Raw genomic sequence first — 17,894 nt, 5'->3', positions numbered from 1 at the left:
TCCCGACCTGGACTTGTATGTAAACACCCCAATAATAAAAACATGTATATAGATTATTATATTAATACAAACAATAATTCATATAGAAAAAGCATATTGAAATTGACATGTATAAGAACAATCCAATATAGTGTGATTGAAACGTAATAACAGGACAACTTAAAGAAGTTTAGTGCTCATTTTTGTGAAAATTAGTTTTCCTTATTCATATTGTACATATTAAGGCATACAATGACCTATGGCGGCCATTTTGAATATCAGGAAAATAAATATTTTGTTAAAAAATTGTTTTTTAAGATTGTATTTCACTCCTGCCACACAATGTCATGCATTTCACAGCCAATGTGCGGACAATTTTATGATTTTCATGGGTAATTTGCATATTTTGGCGGCCATATTGGATTTTGCCAATTTACGGAAAATGCTCAAGGTTACACGAGTGGCATCATTCAGATTCGTAATCAGCACCCTCGAATTGACAAGAAACCATAAAAAAATATTGTATATATAAAAAACAAGGTTATGCCTCTTCTATCCTGGACTATAACCCTAAATAGACTGGGCAATTTCGACACCTAAGAAGGCGGGGGGGGGGGGGGGGGCTGATTCAGCCCCCCTTATGATCTCGGCCATCAATCGCGCGATCGCGACGAAAATTGGCACACGCCTTACCCATGGCATTATCTACAAGACTATATAACATCAAATTCTGCAAAAAAATCTCATGTCTCATTAATTATGCTAATTTATGCGTAAAATCTTAAGTTTGCTCTAATTAATAAAATAATGCCCCTCAAATGCTAATTTTTGTTTCACATACTCTAGATAGGCATCTGATCAAATTTATTCAAAAAAATTTCAAAAATCACATTTATTTTCTTATGTTTCTATTGTTTTCTAAATTTCTTATGTATTTCTTTGTTTTTCGACTTTTTGTTTTTTATTGTTTTTTCAATGGAAATTGTCGGGGACTTATTTTGACCATAAAAACGATGAAAATTAATTGATTTTAAGCAGTAAAAGGAAAAATAATGATACATTTATGAATTTTGGCTAAAAACACTATTTGCATTGGATTTGTACACAAATTCACGTTTTTGAGTAATTTTGGGTCTGCATGCACTTACGAAATGTTGCGTAATTTCGGAACCGCTCAGGATGGCGGTCTCCTGCGTTCATTTATGACATTATATATATATGTTTACATTTATAAAAGATTAATTTATACTCACATCCTTATTTGTATTTGTTATGTAATATGACCACATTGTTTATATTGTGAATTATTTTGTATATTTATAAATAATTTTGTATTGTGTTTTTGAACGCAAAAATAAATGCAAACAAACAAACAAACCACGTACCCGGGGTTGTTACACCCACAAATGAAATAACACTTTACCCACAAATGTAATAACGCCAACAAATGTAATAACACTTTACCCACAAATGTAATAATTTCACCCAAAAATGTGATAATGCACTTTACCCACAAATGTAATAATTTTTGATCGCCAACAAATGTAATAATGACTTTACCCACAAATGTTATAAATTTGAAGGGATTTTTGGCAAATCCGTTCTAAACTGAAATCCTATAGTAATGCGTTCATATAGCACAAAAGTGCAGTCTCTTTTCCTGATCCGGTTAATTAACAAATTATAATATAAGTCCAAAGTCTTTATTCCAGACCCGGTTGTTTAAAAGATAATAATATAAGCCCAAAGTCTTTATTCCAGACCTGGTTGTTAAACAATGATGATATAAGGCCCAAGTCTTTATTCTAGACCCGGTTGTTTCAAAAATGATAATACAAGTCCAAAGTCTTTATTCCAGACCCGGTTGTTTAAAAAATTATAGTATAAGTTCAAAGTCTTTTTTCCAGACCCGGTTGTTTCAAAAATTGTAATATAAGTGCAAAGACTTTTTTTCCAGACCCGTTTTTTTTTTAAAAATTCTAATATAAATCCAAAGTCTTTATTTCAGACCCGGTTGTTTAAAAAATTATAATATCAGTCCAAAGTCTTTTTTCCAGACCTGGTTTTTTCAAAAATTATAATATAAGTCCAAAGTCATTTTTTCCAGACCCGGTTGTTTCAAAAATTATAATATAAATCCAAAGTCTTTACTTCAGACCCGGTTGTTTAAAACATTATAATATAAGTCCAAAGTCTTTATTCCAGAGCCGGTTGTTTCAAAAATTGTAATATAAATCCAAAGTCTTTTTTCCACACCCAGTTGTTTAATGAAATATAATATAAATCCAAAGTCTTTATTCCAGACCCGGTTGTTTAAAAAAAATCATGATATAAATCCAAAGTCTTTTTTTCCAGACCCAGTTGTTTAAAACATCATGATATAAATCCGAAGTCTTTTTTCCAGACCTGGTTGTTTAAAGAATTATGATATAATTTCAAAGTCTTTTTTCCAGACACGGTTATTTCAAAAATTATAATTTTAGTCCAAACTAAGATACATTAATGATATTCCAGTGGAATGAAAATTGGAATCAAGCTTAGACTTTTCCCCAGACGCTAATAGTAAATTGAGAATCAAGCATAGTCTTTGCTCCAGACCCGGTAACTAAAAGCTGAAACTTGATAGTAATGCGTTTATATAGCACAAAAATGCGAAATCTTTTTTCCAGACCCGGTTAATTAAAAAATTATAATATAAGTCCAAAGTCTTTATTCCAGACCCGGTTGTTTCAAAAATCATAATATAAATGCAAAGTCTTTTTTCCAGACCTGGCTATTTCAAAAATTATAATAATTATAAAAATCCGCATACATTCGTAATTCCAAAGCTTCGTTATTCCGAAGGTTCGGTTATTCCAAAGGTTCGTAATTCTGAAGGTTCGTTAATCCGAAAACGAAATGAGGTTCACAATTCCGAAGGTTCGTTAGTCTGAAAATGAAATAAGGTTCGTTAATCCGAAAAGTAAATAAGGTTCGTATTTCCGAAAATTAAATTAATTCATTTTGGTAACAAGAACGGTGTTCTTCTTGCAAGATAAGAGGATTTTATGCAATGATAAAATAACAATGATGATACATGTGTGTGTTGTGGCCAAAGCATATATTGATTTAATAATAGGCGCCCGGATCGAGCATACGCTTTATTTCGATTTTATCTGAGCAAATGATGCACAAGCAAATTGTTTAAAGATGCAGGGGATTATAAAGTTTGTTGGTCGTGTGCGAGTAACCTCCAGATAATACGATTTGTATTGGAGGAGATGTCATTTTTAATAAGAGCTTCTGCTGGTAATAAAAATAGAAATAATACTAACGATGATCATAATAGTCACAAACGATGAACAAAATAAAAATGGCGATAAAGAATATAAATGTTAATAAAATTTTATTGATCGTTACGCCTAGTGTTATCAATGTTAATCTTTTTTTTCATAATTACAAAAATGCTCGGATCTGTTAACTCTAATGTGGGGGGGGGGGGTTGTGGCCCGGTGGATTAGTCTTCTGACTATGAAACAGAGGTCGTAGGTTCGAATCCCATTGTGTAATTTCCTTCAACAAGAAATGTATCCACACTGTGCCGCACTCACCCGGGTGAATGGGTACCCGGTATGAAGAAATTAATTAAATGCCTTCCTTTGGGCGCCTAGGCAGCCCAGCTAAAGTCATGGTAATAATAATAGCAGGGCCCGCTGGGAGAACAGTTTTTCAGAACTAGCTTCCCTTGGTAAATAATATAATTATTATTATTAATAATATTATTACTATTATGAATTATTATTATTATTATTATTATTATTATTGTCATCATCACGTCTTATTAGGCTTACATGTAATTTCCAAAGTTTGAGCTCGTGATTCGCTCTCACTATCTCACGGCAATGATGGCCTTTTAACAGTAGCGAGTTTTATCACTTCAGATTAGATTTTGTTCCAAACCACTTGCTTGCTACGCTTGCTCGCAAAAACTGAAAACCTGAATATATATCTTATCAATCAAAAATCAATTAAAAAAAAACTTTGCTCAACTTGATTACTACAAACCACACAACTTAACACAGATGATAATCTCATGTTGAAAATATCCATATTTTCAACAAAAAGTATAGCTCGCGCTTCGCGTTCGCGTTATTTAAAAAGGGCTGATAACATTATGACATATTTATTTTACTTCATAGGAATAAAGCTAATTATTGGCTAATAGGACTACCCTTTCAAAGAAAGAACCAAACAAAAATAACCTTTGAGCTGCCGATCTGGGGAAATTATGGATGAAAACATTTCGCCCCCCCCCTATTGGCGAAAGTTGGATCCACCGGGTGGGGGGGGGGGTAGTAGCTAGGGGGCACTTGTACCCCTAAAATAAATAACAGGGAAACGAAAATCCTTTTTTTTTTCAAAAGAAATACTCTTTTCAAAGTATAAAGTTTATATTAATTTTCAGGAGAAGCTCCTGTTAAAAATGACATCCCTTCCAATACGAATCCTATTATCTGGAGGTTACCTGCACGCGACCAACACACTTAATCCCCTGCATCTTTAAACCATTTGCTTGGGCAGCTATTGCTCAGATAAGATCGAAATTAATCGTATGCTTGATCCAGGCGCCTATTCTTAAATCAATACATGCATTGGCCGCAACACACACATGTATTATCGTTCGTTATTTTATCATTGCATAATATCATGTTATCTTGCAAGGACAATACCGTTCTTGTTACCAAAATGAATTAATTCAATTTTCGGAAATACGAACCTTATTTACCTTTCCGATTAACGAACCTTATTTTGTTTTCGGATTAACGAACCTTCGGAACAACGAACCTTATTTCGTTTTCGGAATTTCGAACCTTCGGAACAACGAACCTCATTTCGTTTTCGGAATAACGCCACAAATGTTCGGATTAACGAACCCTTTTTCGTTTTCGGATTAACGAACATCGAGGTATAGTCAATTTACGTGCTTCAGAATTACGAACCTTCGGAATAAAGAACCTTTTGAAATACGAAGTGTAACCATAAAAATCAAAGACCCACGATCCTATTAATAACATGGAAATATAGCGTAGTCTTTCTGTCAGACCCAGTTATAAAAATCATAAAAAAAAGCGGCAAAAATAACAATAAAACAACGACCCTGCAACCATTGTTTTAAAAATAATTTCTTGTATATTCCTTCCTTTTTTTCTATGAAAAAAAACTAAATAACAAAACATTAAAATACATATGAAAAAAACTGAAAAATAAGATATCAGTAAACATCAGGGGGATTACTTCCCAAAAAGATAAGGTTGTTGATCGACGATGTATGATATAGTATATAAAAGAAAAACATTCTAACAAGAGGGGATAACCATTCCATATTTTTATTTGGCAATAAGTCATGATTGACATTTTTGCCACCCACTGTATGAGAAGTAGGGTAACAATTTAATTTAGTATTATTTTTATTACTTCTTTTCTTTATTATTATTATTTCTTGTATATTCATTCCTTTTTTTCTATGAAAACAAAACAAAACCTTTAAAGACATATAAAACAAAAAACTGAGGAATAAGATATCAGCACACAATATGGGGATTACTTCCCGTAAACGATAAGGTTGTTGATCAACGATCTATGAGATATTATATAAAAGAAAATCATTCTAACAAGAGGGAATAACGTTTAAACAAGTTCTTCGGTACTTTAAATTTTCAGTGTACCAAGCACCATTTGTAATATATTCAGCATTTTTTTATTCGTTACAATTCCAATAATCTCAGTGGCCTAAGATATATTTTCTGGGGTTATATTGATCCGTAAAGTAAAGAGAGAGAGAGGATTTATGTGATCAAGAAGTGATAAGATAGGAAAAAACTGATTTGAAATGACTGAAATAGAGACAGGCAAAGAAAAAAGAGCCCCCTCCCACACCCGTAGGTACGGGGTTACGACTGTCCCATCGGTGGATTCAGGTCCATCAACATCTTGAGGTTTGATCTTTCCAGGGGACAAACGTCTTTAAATATGGTGTGGTCATTGCTCTAGACCCAGTTATTTCAAAATAGGAAATTATTAGAAACGATAAAAACAGACAAACAATATTAACAAAAGACGCCACAATATCATTGCTGTAGAATACCGTTGATGTTGTTATTTTGGGTTTTTAAGGCGCGTACCATTCAGATCTGAATATTTACGCTTTTTATTAATTTCTCGTTTTTGTGGTATGCGTTATCACAGGGTTTTTATAGTTTGGGAGATGCTGGTGTCTAAGTTTTAAGATTAATCTTTTGCTTAATTTGTATTTTTAAGAGAATTGGATGTGGGGTAAAGACAACTCTCGAAACCCAAGCATTTTAACTGGGTTTAATTTCAAAGATTGGTCTTAGCTTTGATTTTTTTAAATATTTGTTTATCTTATAAATAACTGGGTCTAGACGAAGGTCTAAGCATAATAATAATGTTATTCAACAGGAATAAGATTATGACAAAGTCTTGTGTTTTTAAGATTGTTTAAATCAATTTCTAAATGACTGGGTTTGGAATAGAGACAACGCTCTAAACATGTGCTTTTCTACTTGGTCTTAATTTGGAGGATTGTTGGTTCTTAGATTCGTTGTTGGGGGTTGGGTTTTATTGTTTTTTTTATTCTTGAAATAGTTGTGTCTGGAAGGAAAGTCTACAATCGATGTCCATGTTATTCTACAGTAGTTCGATTATTGGGTATTCGTTTTAGAATATATGTAAAAACTATTTTTTTTTAATGATAACCAAGTCTGGAGAATGGACGTTTGCTTTACCCATGCATAATTACAATGTTTTGTAGGGGTCTTAGTATTATTATACAAAAAAAATCTTGGTGTGGGGTAAAGACATATTTTTTTACTGGGTGTAACTTTTGAAAATTGGTTTCAGATTTGATTTTCTTTTTAATTCATTTCTTAGATAACGTGGTCTGGAGGAAGTGTACGTTTTAAAACTCGTGTTATTCCAAAAGAATATAAAAGGGTCTTATGTGTTTTTTTGTAATTTTTGTAATGATTAGGTCTGGAATAAAGACAATGTTTTAAACCTCTTTTTAAAAACAGGTTCTTAGGTTCAAGGATTGCTTCGTCTTACATTTGGAGTTATTTATATTTTTACTAATAGCCTTATTTTGAAAAACAAATGACTGGGTCTGGCTGAAAGACTACGCTATATGTCCATGTTATCCAGCACTCATAAGATTATGGGGTCTTTATACGGTTTTTGTTGTTCTTGTATTGTTATTTACAATTTTTGAATAACAGGGTTTGGAGAAAAGGCTAAGCTCGATTTTCTTTTTTTACACTGGAATATCATTATGGTATCTTAGTTTGGACTTATATTATAATTTTTGAAATAACCGGGTCTGGAAAAAAGACTTTGGACTAATATTATAATTTTTGAAACTACCGGGTCTGGAAAAAAGACTTTGGACATATGTGGTATATAAAGGTATTACTATAAGGTTTTAGTTTTTTAGTTTTAAATAATCGGGTCTGGAGAAAAGACTATGCTTGATTCTCAATTTACTCATAGCGCATATATTCACAATACGTTCCGTATAAGTTAAAACAACAACAAAGACATTGATTCCACCAGTTTTAATTAACTGGGTCTGGAGAGAAGACTAGGCTCGATTCTCATTTTTATTCCACAGGAACATCATTATCTATCTTAGTTTGGACTTAATCGGGTCTGGAAAAAAAGACTTAGGACTTATATTATTATTTTAAACAATCGGATCTGGAATGAAGACTTTGGATTTATATCATAATTTTTGAAACAACAGGGTCTGGAGAAAAGACTGGACTTATATTATATTTTTTTAAACAACTGGGTCTGGAGAGAAGACTTCGAACTTATATTATAATTTTTGAAACAACCGGGTCTGGAAAAAAGACTTTGGGTTTATATAGTTATCTTTTTAAACAATCGGGTCTGGAATAAAGACTTTGGTATTATATTATAATTTTTGAAACAACTGGGTCTGGAGAAAAGACTTCGGACTTATATTATAATTTTTGAAACAACCGGGTCTGGAAAAAAGACTTTAGGCTTATATAGTTATCTTTTTAAACAATCGGGTCTGGAATAAAGACTTTGGATTTATATTATTATTTTTTAAACAACCGGGTCTGGAATAAAGACTTTGGGCTCATATTATTATTTTTTAAACAACCGGGTCTGGAATAAAGACTTTGGACTTTTATTATAATTTGTTAATTAACCGGGTCAGGAAAAGAGACTTTGCACTTTTGTGCTATTTGAACGCATTACTATAGGATTTTAGTTTAGAACGGATTTGCCAAAAATCCCTTCAAATTTATAACATTTGTGGGTAAAGTCATTATTACATTTGTGGGCGATCAAAAATTATTACATTTGTGGGTGAAGTGCATTTGATTATTACATTTGCGGGCGAAATTATTACATTTGTGGGTAAAGTATTATTACATTTGTGGGCGTTATTACATTTGTGGGTAAAGTGTTATTACATTTGTGGGCGTTATTACATTTGTGGGTGCAACAGGGGTCACAATTTTGGTCTCAAAAGTTGCGCGAGACTTGAAAGTAAAAGGTCAACGAGCGACGCGGTCAAAAAATTTCGCGCGGCGGATTTATCGCGGAAAATTCGAGGGGGGGGAGTCTTTTTAGGGTGAATACTATAGACCAATTTCACAACGTCTCACCGTGTGATAACATTTAACCTTTTAATGAATACATTTCAGACTAATACCGAATGGCAAATTGAAAGTGGTTCACCAATGCATGCTGGCTGTGTCGGCTAATAAACGCGCGGTCGCCCAGAAACGCTCAGACCGGGGTGGTGTTTCTTCAATATTTTCGTCCGACAAGTTGTAAGATCTGACAACTTTCCTGTATTCTGATTGGTGGAGAAGCATTGTTACCATAGTAACTATCAGATAAAACAGGACTTGTCAGATAAAACGTCCTACAAGTCCTTTCATGAAACGCTCCCCGGACCCGATATCACCAACGCGCGTGAACGCTAGTTACTCGAGCAACATATTATGGAATCTGAAAATAGCTGTAAAACCGAAAAGTTTAAAGAGTTATAGAGGATTTAGTAGTTGCTTATTGGATAAATGGGAAGATGCTAGCTTGAGTCGGCGAATGGAGTGCAGAGCAGGAGTTCGCATCTATCAACTAATCAAGCCTCTTCAAGTCTTCAACCTTTTCTGGTTTACTGTCTTTATCAGGACTTCGCAGCTCATTTGAACAAAAAATTACTCAACTGTCTACTTCCTCCTATCAATTTCACTTCTTCCTCTATGCACTTTTTCGAAAACTCCACATGGTGTACCATCAACCACCTCCGCTGTTGGAATGTAATTGTTTTCTTCTAAATAATGTTACATAATGTACATTATGAACTGCCGTAGTTTGTTAATTCATGATTATAGTAGTGAATTCTACTCTATGTATTAAGACATAAATATTTTCAGCCCGGACCATCCCCTTAATCAGTTCATGATTATTTACAAATGAATATTTCCTGGAATTTGATAATCATCATTTCCTAGTTATCGTCACATTTTCCCCAGAAAATATGTAAAGAAAACAGAAGATTTTGAAGGGGTCATCCAAAAGTGCTTCCCAGCCATACAAAACATGCCAAAGGAAACACATAAATCGAGTAATGTTTAAATTTTCAGAAAAGTTTTAAATTGTTAGACAATAATGAAGCAGGTTATATTTCTTTTTTCCTCCAGTTACAAAATATGAAACGTTTTGCCTATGCATGGATAATCAGGGACTCTTTCCAATGCTGAGGTCAGAAATGATTTAAATAGACATGATAGAAGCGCTTATCGACGTCTGCCACGTCAGAACAGTATGGCATTTTGAATCTATATAAAAAGACATTCATTAGAATGTATTTTGTTTCTGTTGTTACGCTTCTTCTGCTTAATACACTCCTTGAAACTTATGATAAATTAATTGTGCTCTCTCGCGTCGTCCGTGTATGTAAATGTACATAAATAAATATTTCTGAAAGGATATTGCATGAAAAATGTAATTTCTTGTATTTTAAGTCAATATAAGCGTATTACGTAATTTAATTGATCAGACACGAAAACCACATTCCGAATTAAGCGATCGTTTTGCGCGTAGATTTCATAGGTTCTCATAAACTCTGAGTATAGCCTTTCGTAGTGAATTCTATGTTTAATTATCAAGAAATTTATTTTTTAATTCTCTTAGAAACGTAGCTTTTAAACTCCATTTTACACAAAGTCCTTACCGTGGGGGGGGGGGGGGCCCACGCCCTCTCCCGCTCGATCGCTTCGGTATCTCACGCTGTCAAAAATATTGTGCCCCCGTCGGGATTTTGCCCCCCCCCCAAAAAAAAAAAAAAAAAAATGAAAGTGTTCCGGCGCGCCTGGCTGCTTCATCATTTTGTTTCTGTTTTGTTTTGTTTTTTGTTCAAATACAGATAGTTGTACTAGAGCAGGATGCATCGTGAGTGGGTGTACGTGTGTAGATGGATGTGTGAGTTCTGTGACGGGGAAGAGGGGGGGGGGAGCTGTGGATGGACGGTGGTGAGTTGAAGTGAGCTTGTATGACTGTCTGGGGAGAGAGATGAGGAGGGGAGGGTTAGGTGAGTGTGTAGGGATGTTTTAGCTTGATAATAATCTTTCTCTAATTAACCTTTGAAATAATCTTTTTTCCCTTTTTAAAATTTATTTCTTGTACAATTATTATGTGCAAAAGAGATTAATTCTATTCTATTCAGGGAAAAAGTCATCTTTTTCAAAGTATTTTTTTGTCGATTGATATGGGGTTTTTTTTCTCTGCTTTCACATTGTTATAGAAGAGAAATTTGGCAGTTTAATTTCGTTTGTAATCATTTAAAAAAAATATTTGTAATCTCAAATAATTGATATTGATATATTGCAGCTCGCATTGTTTCTCTGTCAAATAAACGCGATCACATTACTCCTGTTCTTAAAGACCTCCATTGGTTGCCCATAAAGGATCGCATAGTTTTCAAAATTCTACTTTTGGTCCATCATATCATCAATGGATCCGCACCCGATTACAACAAATCTCTTATACACCACTATCAACCTGCACGCACACTGCGATCATCCCAATCTAGTCTCTTGCATATCCCACTATCTAAAAAATCCTGGGGCGATCGAGCCTTTGCTCATGCCGGACCAGCCCTGTGGAATTCACTACCACAGGAGCTGAAGAACTCAAACTCTGCAACATCCTTTAAGGGCAACCTAAAATCGCTTTTGTTCACCAGCAGGTACTAGGTTTGAAGACAGTAATTTTTCCTCATTTTTAAATTTGCCCTCTTTTTGTACTTCTCTTAGTTCTCTTTACTTTTATGTCTTACTCTCTTAAGCGCCTTGAGCATTTAATCAAAATGGAAAAGACGCTATATAAATTATATGTATTATTATTATTATTATTATTATTTATTTGTTTGATTGTATACATGCAAAGAATCTTTATTTATATGAATTGTGATTGTAAACTTTTGAAAGAGGAATAAAATTGAATATCAATCAAAACAAAAAAGTAAGAGCAAATCAGAAATCAGAGAGTCGACGGCAATGATGTTCGCTGTGTGATTGTCCAATTACAGAATCACGGAGCGAAAAGCGTGTTTTGATTTTGTTTTTGATAAATAAAATCACATATTTAGAATGAGAAATCAGAAAGAGCCCAAAGGTATTTCTGATTTCAATATTCTATTTTTGATCTACAAAAACGAGTACAGCACGTTTTTTTTTCCTCGCTGTGATTTCGTTTTCAAGAACCAAACCTGATTTCCGTTTTCGCTGCTTCCTTCGGGATAAGTTCCAGAAGTTACGAGCATATGCGCAGTATGTTCTGATAAGCAGGCAAGGCGCGAGATTCAAAATTACTAGCCCAGCCCGGGGAGCCACCCACGGCACCCACGCCCATGCAAGTTCCCTGCGACTTTGGAAAAATCCCCGCAAAAGTTCTCGTATTTTCGCCAAGTACCTACCATTTAGCGGGTATTTACTTTCGGGAAATTACGCGAAGTTTGCTTTCACATTTCCAAAATACCTGGTATTTTTTGATCGGGGTAAATTTCCATATCAGAAAATACCTGGAACTGACAAACTTTGAGGCGGTCTGAAACCACCTACTGACGAACTTCGAGAAGGTCTTTCTTTCTTTCTGTTTTTTCTCTCTCTCCCTTTTTCTTTCTCTTTTTCTTTCGTTATTTTTTTCTTTTGTTTTTTCATTCATTCTTTGTTTGATTTTTTTTCTTTCTCTTCACTTTTTTTCATTCTCTATTGTCTTTCTTTCATTTTTCTTTGTTTTTTATTGTTTCTTTCTTTCTTTGTTTCTTTTACTCTTTCTTTCTTTTCCCCCTCTTCCTTTCTTTCTTTCTTTTTCCCCTTTCTTTCTTTCTTTTCTTCCTTTCTCAATTCTTTCTTTTCTCTCTCTTTCTTTCATTTTTCTCTTTAGTTACTTTTTTTTTGGGGGGGGAGGGGACTGAGTTGGAAGAAAAAAAAATGCCAGTGGCGTACAGATCGGGGGGGGGGGCCTTGGGTGCGCCCCCTTAGAACTTTTCTTCGAGACCAAGGGAGAAAAGGAAAGAAGGAAGGGTGAAATATTATATTTTTAAATATTTTGTAAAACTAACTCAAATCGAATTTTTACTCGTTTTTAACATTAATTTTTTTTGCCCGATACGCAATATCTGGCCCCTTAAATTTTTGTGGCTCATTACTTCACTGGCAAAAAGCACCCCCCCCCCGTTCAGCGCCCATTCAGTACGACCTTTTTGTCTAATATATAACGTGAAACGCCCCCCTTTCTACAAAAAAGGGGTAGGCCTACTCAAGGCTGAAAGTTACATGATTGTGACAGGAAAATAATTCTTTGGCTTTATGTTGGTGGTGCAATTCCCGCCCTTAGTCCAGTCGATTTTAGCCCAAATTTTGACCAAACTTGGAACAAATTGCAACATAATTTTTTTTATCACAATGCATTTTGTGTGGGGTCCCTAGTAAACTATTTCCGAATAGGGGAAGGCATCTAATTTGCATAAATCCAAGATGGCTCCCAAAATTAATTGATATGCCTTATCTTTGATATTTTTTTGCACAGATAATAGGGAATTCTTGAATAGAATATACGCGAATCAACAATGATTAAGATGCTTGAACGCTTTAGCGCCTATTAATATGGCGGCTCAGCTACAGCCGGGGTAATAATATGATACCAAGTATCAAAGCGCAGTTGAGTATATGCACATAGTAACTGCGCTATATAAATGGACATATTATTATTATTATTATTATAAATCGATTGCAATCGTTTTCGGGACTGTCCGGTTAATATTTTTTTCGAAAAATGTGAGAATTTACGCCAAAAACTTTCGGTCAAAAATTTGCATGTGCGTTGCATGGGCAGAAATCCCAGGGGGGACAGGGGGGTCGTGTCCCGGGGCCCTACTCAAAATAGTAGGGGGGACACAATATCAAATGTCCCCCCTACTATTTTGGGTCTTTGGTGATGCTAAGAAATATATCACTGAAAATGGGAATAAAACGTGCGTTTTGGGACGAGATGACCTTTTTTTTTTTTGCTTGTCAAATATATTTTCGTCGAAATCACCTTAAATTTTAGGTAATGCCCTTTTTTTTTGCTTGTCAATTTTTCCAGACCCATGTCCCCCTACCTTTTGGGAGAGATTTCCGCCCCTGGTGCGTTGATATCTTTCTGTTTTGTAATTAGCATCAACAACTAATGCAAAATATCAGCATTCGACAAGAAAGGGGGTATATCAAGAATAAAATTGATACACTTCATAACAGTATTAATGTCTTAACTTGCGCTTAGATTAAGGGCAAATACATCCGAATGTATTACTAGATATTGCAACAACTGGGCGTTGAAAATAGCGTGCGCCTGTAATCCAAGCTGTGGGGAAGTTGCAAATTGATGCAGAGATTCGAGGTTCGAGCCCTGGTCACGTCTTTCGGATGGTGACGTTAAAAATCGGTCCCAGGCGTAAATAATCATTTCTGATTGAGACTTCTGACAAAACTCAAATACACACATACGCAATAAGTGACACCCAAAACCAACCTCTGTCATAGTCTGCATAGCAGACTATGAATGCGTCGTGAGGTGGGATCTGCTACTGGTAGCCGAAGCGGTGCCAGGTAAAAATGGCAGAGGTAAAAATGGCAGAGGTAAAAATGGCAGAGGTAAAAATGGCAGAGGTAATAATGGCAGAGGTAATAATGGCAGAGGTAAAAATGGCAAAGGTAAAAATGGCAGAGGTAAAAATGGCAGAGGTAAAAATGGCAGAGGTACTGGCAGAGGTAAAAATGGCAGATGTAAAAATGGCAGAGGTAAAATGGCAGAGGTAAAAATGGCAGAGGTAATAATGGCAGAGGTAATAATGAGGTAAAGATGATAAAGATAGGTTACATCATAATAATATCATCCATGACCGGACTTTTGTCGACGAAATGGGTTATAAAAACTGATGAAATATTATGTTGATTTTTTGTCATTAAAGATCTATACTCTGTCATTTATATGACTAAACTCAAGCATTTTCTTTCCAAAATGATTTCAGTTAGTGACTGTATGATGGAAGGATCTTAAGCTCGTAAGCAGAACAACGCTTTACATACAAACCCAACGATTTTTTAAATGTAAACACCAATGTGTGCAGCCACTAACCCTCTGAAACGAACAAGTTCGGGTCTACTTCGAACTACTTTCATAATTTAACCTGGATAAAAAAAAATAACTGAACATTCTTTAATAAAAGTATTTTTTTTATTTCCACATCATGATGGATCATGATGAATAGATATTGATGTAACTGGCGGATCCATGGGGCACTGCTGGCCCGTGCCCCCCTTGAGACGTACAATTAGAATCTTAGCAAATATGCTAACTCATGTGTGCCCCCTTTTTAAAGCGAGACCCTTTTCTGCTTGCTAATTATCTTTGTGGACGAGTTAGTAGGCGAAAAACTTTTTTGCGTGTCATTTTTCAAGAAAATGTGCCCCCCTTGGAAAATCCTGGATCTGCCCCTGATTAATGTGATATGTTAAATGTAAATGATACAATTATTGTTCAGTTTTTAGAGCAATACCTCAATGCAGCTAGTCCAAGTGGATGCAGGTTCCCAAAGGGTTTGACGTCATATATGGGAAGCTGCCCCATGACATTTTATGCACTATAAAATGGTTCATAATTGTTTTAAAAAATATTTCAGGAGCGTCAGTGAAATTATTTGTCTCTTGATATATACTGAAGATAAAAAAACATTTGGGTTTTTTTCTAGAAAATTACATTTCATTTATATTTTCTATACACCAAATATGGGAAAGCTGCTCGCAAATGACGTCATCATTAAAATATAAAAGTATAGCTTTTTAAATCTTCGATTGATTTCCTAAAACCCTCACCAATATCATTTTTTTGTTTGTTGCTATTCTACAATGACTTTTAACTGAGGTTGAACTTTCCCTGTAATGAATTAAGTACAATTGCGATCAAGAGTGTGCTTCAAATTTGAATATTAATACAGCGATTTGACATGAGAAGGCCGTCCATGAGAGTCCAGAAAAAATAAGATATTCCAGCCAAAAGATTATCAATTTGGTGTAGACGATCTATCTATGATTTAAAAAATGTCACCCTTTCCATTATTTTTATTTTCTTAGAACCTTTCTTAGTTAATCTATGTAGGGCTTACATGCGGGGACTTTTTGATTTTTTTTCACGGGGGTTTAAGACCCTTTTTACCTATACCATTATGACCTCTGCCATTATTACCTCTGCCATTTTTACCTCTGCCATTTTTACACCGAGCCTGCGAAGCAAACCCTGAAAGGGCGAGCGAGGGGTTTCATCCGCGAACTTGGTTGCACTATGTACAAATTTGTATGCCAAGTGGCGGATTTGGGTGCTCTAAAAAGAGATTACGAATGCCAAAAGGCCATTTTGGTTGCACTATAGTGAATTTGAATGCCGAATGGTGATTTTGGCTGCCCTTTCTAATAAACTGCATGAATGGCCTATTTATGTTTTCTCTTGCACTATATGCAAAATTGAATGACCTTTCTTTACTTTTGCATGCATTTAGTATAAAATTGGACGGGAAAACCTATATTTATCCGTTTGATGATCTCGAGGTGAAATTTTAAAACTGTATAACTTTCGTATTGTATATTCGATTTTGATCAACTTGTTCAGTGTCATGCTTGTTTTTCTCTCTTCATTCAAATCAACTTTTTTGTTGAGGTGGAATTCACCTTATAGAGATGTGTATAAAATACATGATTGTCTATTTCTTCTTGATTTATATTCTTTCCAACACAGAATCACGTGTGATGTTCACAGATTACGGCAGGCATTTAATCCGGTCAGTAAATTGGGATGGAACCGATCTCCGTGATGATTTCCATTGGAATAGCAGCAGCATAATTCATGTTACAGCTCACAGGGGAATCCTTAACTTTATAACTGCTGGCAAGGAGTTTGTTGAGGTTCCCTTATCAAACCTCACAACAGCAGCAGCTAGAGTAGTTAAGATACTCAAAGAATTCGACAAAGATTATAAATTGGGAAGTGTGAGTGATCTTTATGTCTATTACAAGGATTAGTTTTCACAAAATCACACTTAGGATTCATGAGCTTACAAAAGTCACCAAGATTTCACAGATTCCTTTATCAAACTCGTTAAATTTGCAATTGCCAATTCGTCTACTGTGAACTCACCACATGGTATACTATCATTTAATCTAATGCCATTCCGTCCATCAACATTTCATCTAACAATCATTTGGTCCATTAATCATTTGGCCCAATTATCACTTCGTCTCATCACCATTTCATCTCTAAACATTTCGTCTCATAACCAGTTGGTCTAACTTAAATATCCATTTCCTTTTCATTCATTTTGCACATTTTAACACAGTCCAATTAGACCAAATGGTTTATGGACTAAGTGGCTATTGGACCAACCGAATGGCATTAGACTAAATGAAAGTAGACCATGTGGTGAGTGGACGAACTGATGGTAAACTAATTGATAGTAGAATAATTGGCTATTGGATGTATTAGACCAATTGGAAATAAACCACCAATGCTCATAACAGCAACTACCGCCAAGGAACTTGGAAGTGTAAACTTATGAGGAATCATTCATGAGTTTAATATGTAAATGGTTTTGAGATGGTTTAGGATCCACATCGCAAGGTCTATTGAATATATAATACACATTTTACAAGAGTAACTATCAATCTTTATTACCTTTGACACAGTTTACACCTCCTAGTCTTTTCCTGGGAGCTACTTAGTTTCAAATGTTTCCTCATGTGTCTTACTAGTGAACTTGATTCATTTGGTTTTGATCTGTTCAATTTTATTTCTTGTAACATTGTCGGAAGATGTAATCATACACATGTAACTTACATTATATTTGTATTAATCCTTTATTAGTCCTGAACGTCGTTCTAAAAAAAATGAGTTATTTTCATTGTATGTGACTTCTCTTTGTTTTATATTGATCAAGGTGATACTTTAAAAATGGTTTATTGTTAAGTGTATCTTTATCAAAATTCATTATTTATACAATACAACGCCTTATATAAAATGTAAACACATGAACAAGTGTATGAGTGTGATAGAACAACAAAGCAATTATATGTGTTTATTGCTTGTATGAATTTTCACTTCAATTTATTAATCATGTATCAATTTCATGCTTGAATTTAAGCAGACACTAAATCAAATGAAATATTCTTGTTGATGTTTGTATTTAATGGATAGATACATGTATAAACATTTTACATATTTCAAGCAGAAAGAAATATTTAACAATTGCATGATTCATATAGAATATATAATAATTCTTC

This window comes from Lytechinus variegatus, chromosome 19 (genome assembly GCF_018143015.1).
Source record: "Lytechinus variegatus isolate NC3 chromosome 19, Lvar_3.0, whole genome shotgun sequence".
Taxonomy (NCBI): domain Eukaryota; kingdom Metazoa; phylum Echinodermata; class Echinoidea; order Temnopleuroida; family Toxopneustidae; genus Lytechinus; species Lytechinus variegatus.
This window is presented reverse-complemented; position numbering follows the sequence as displayed.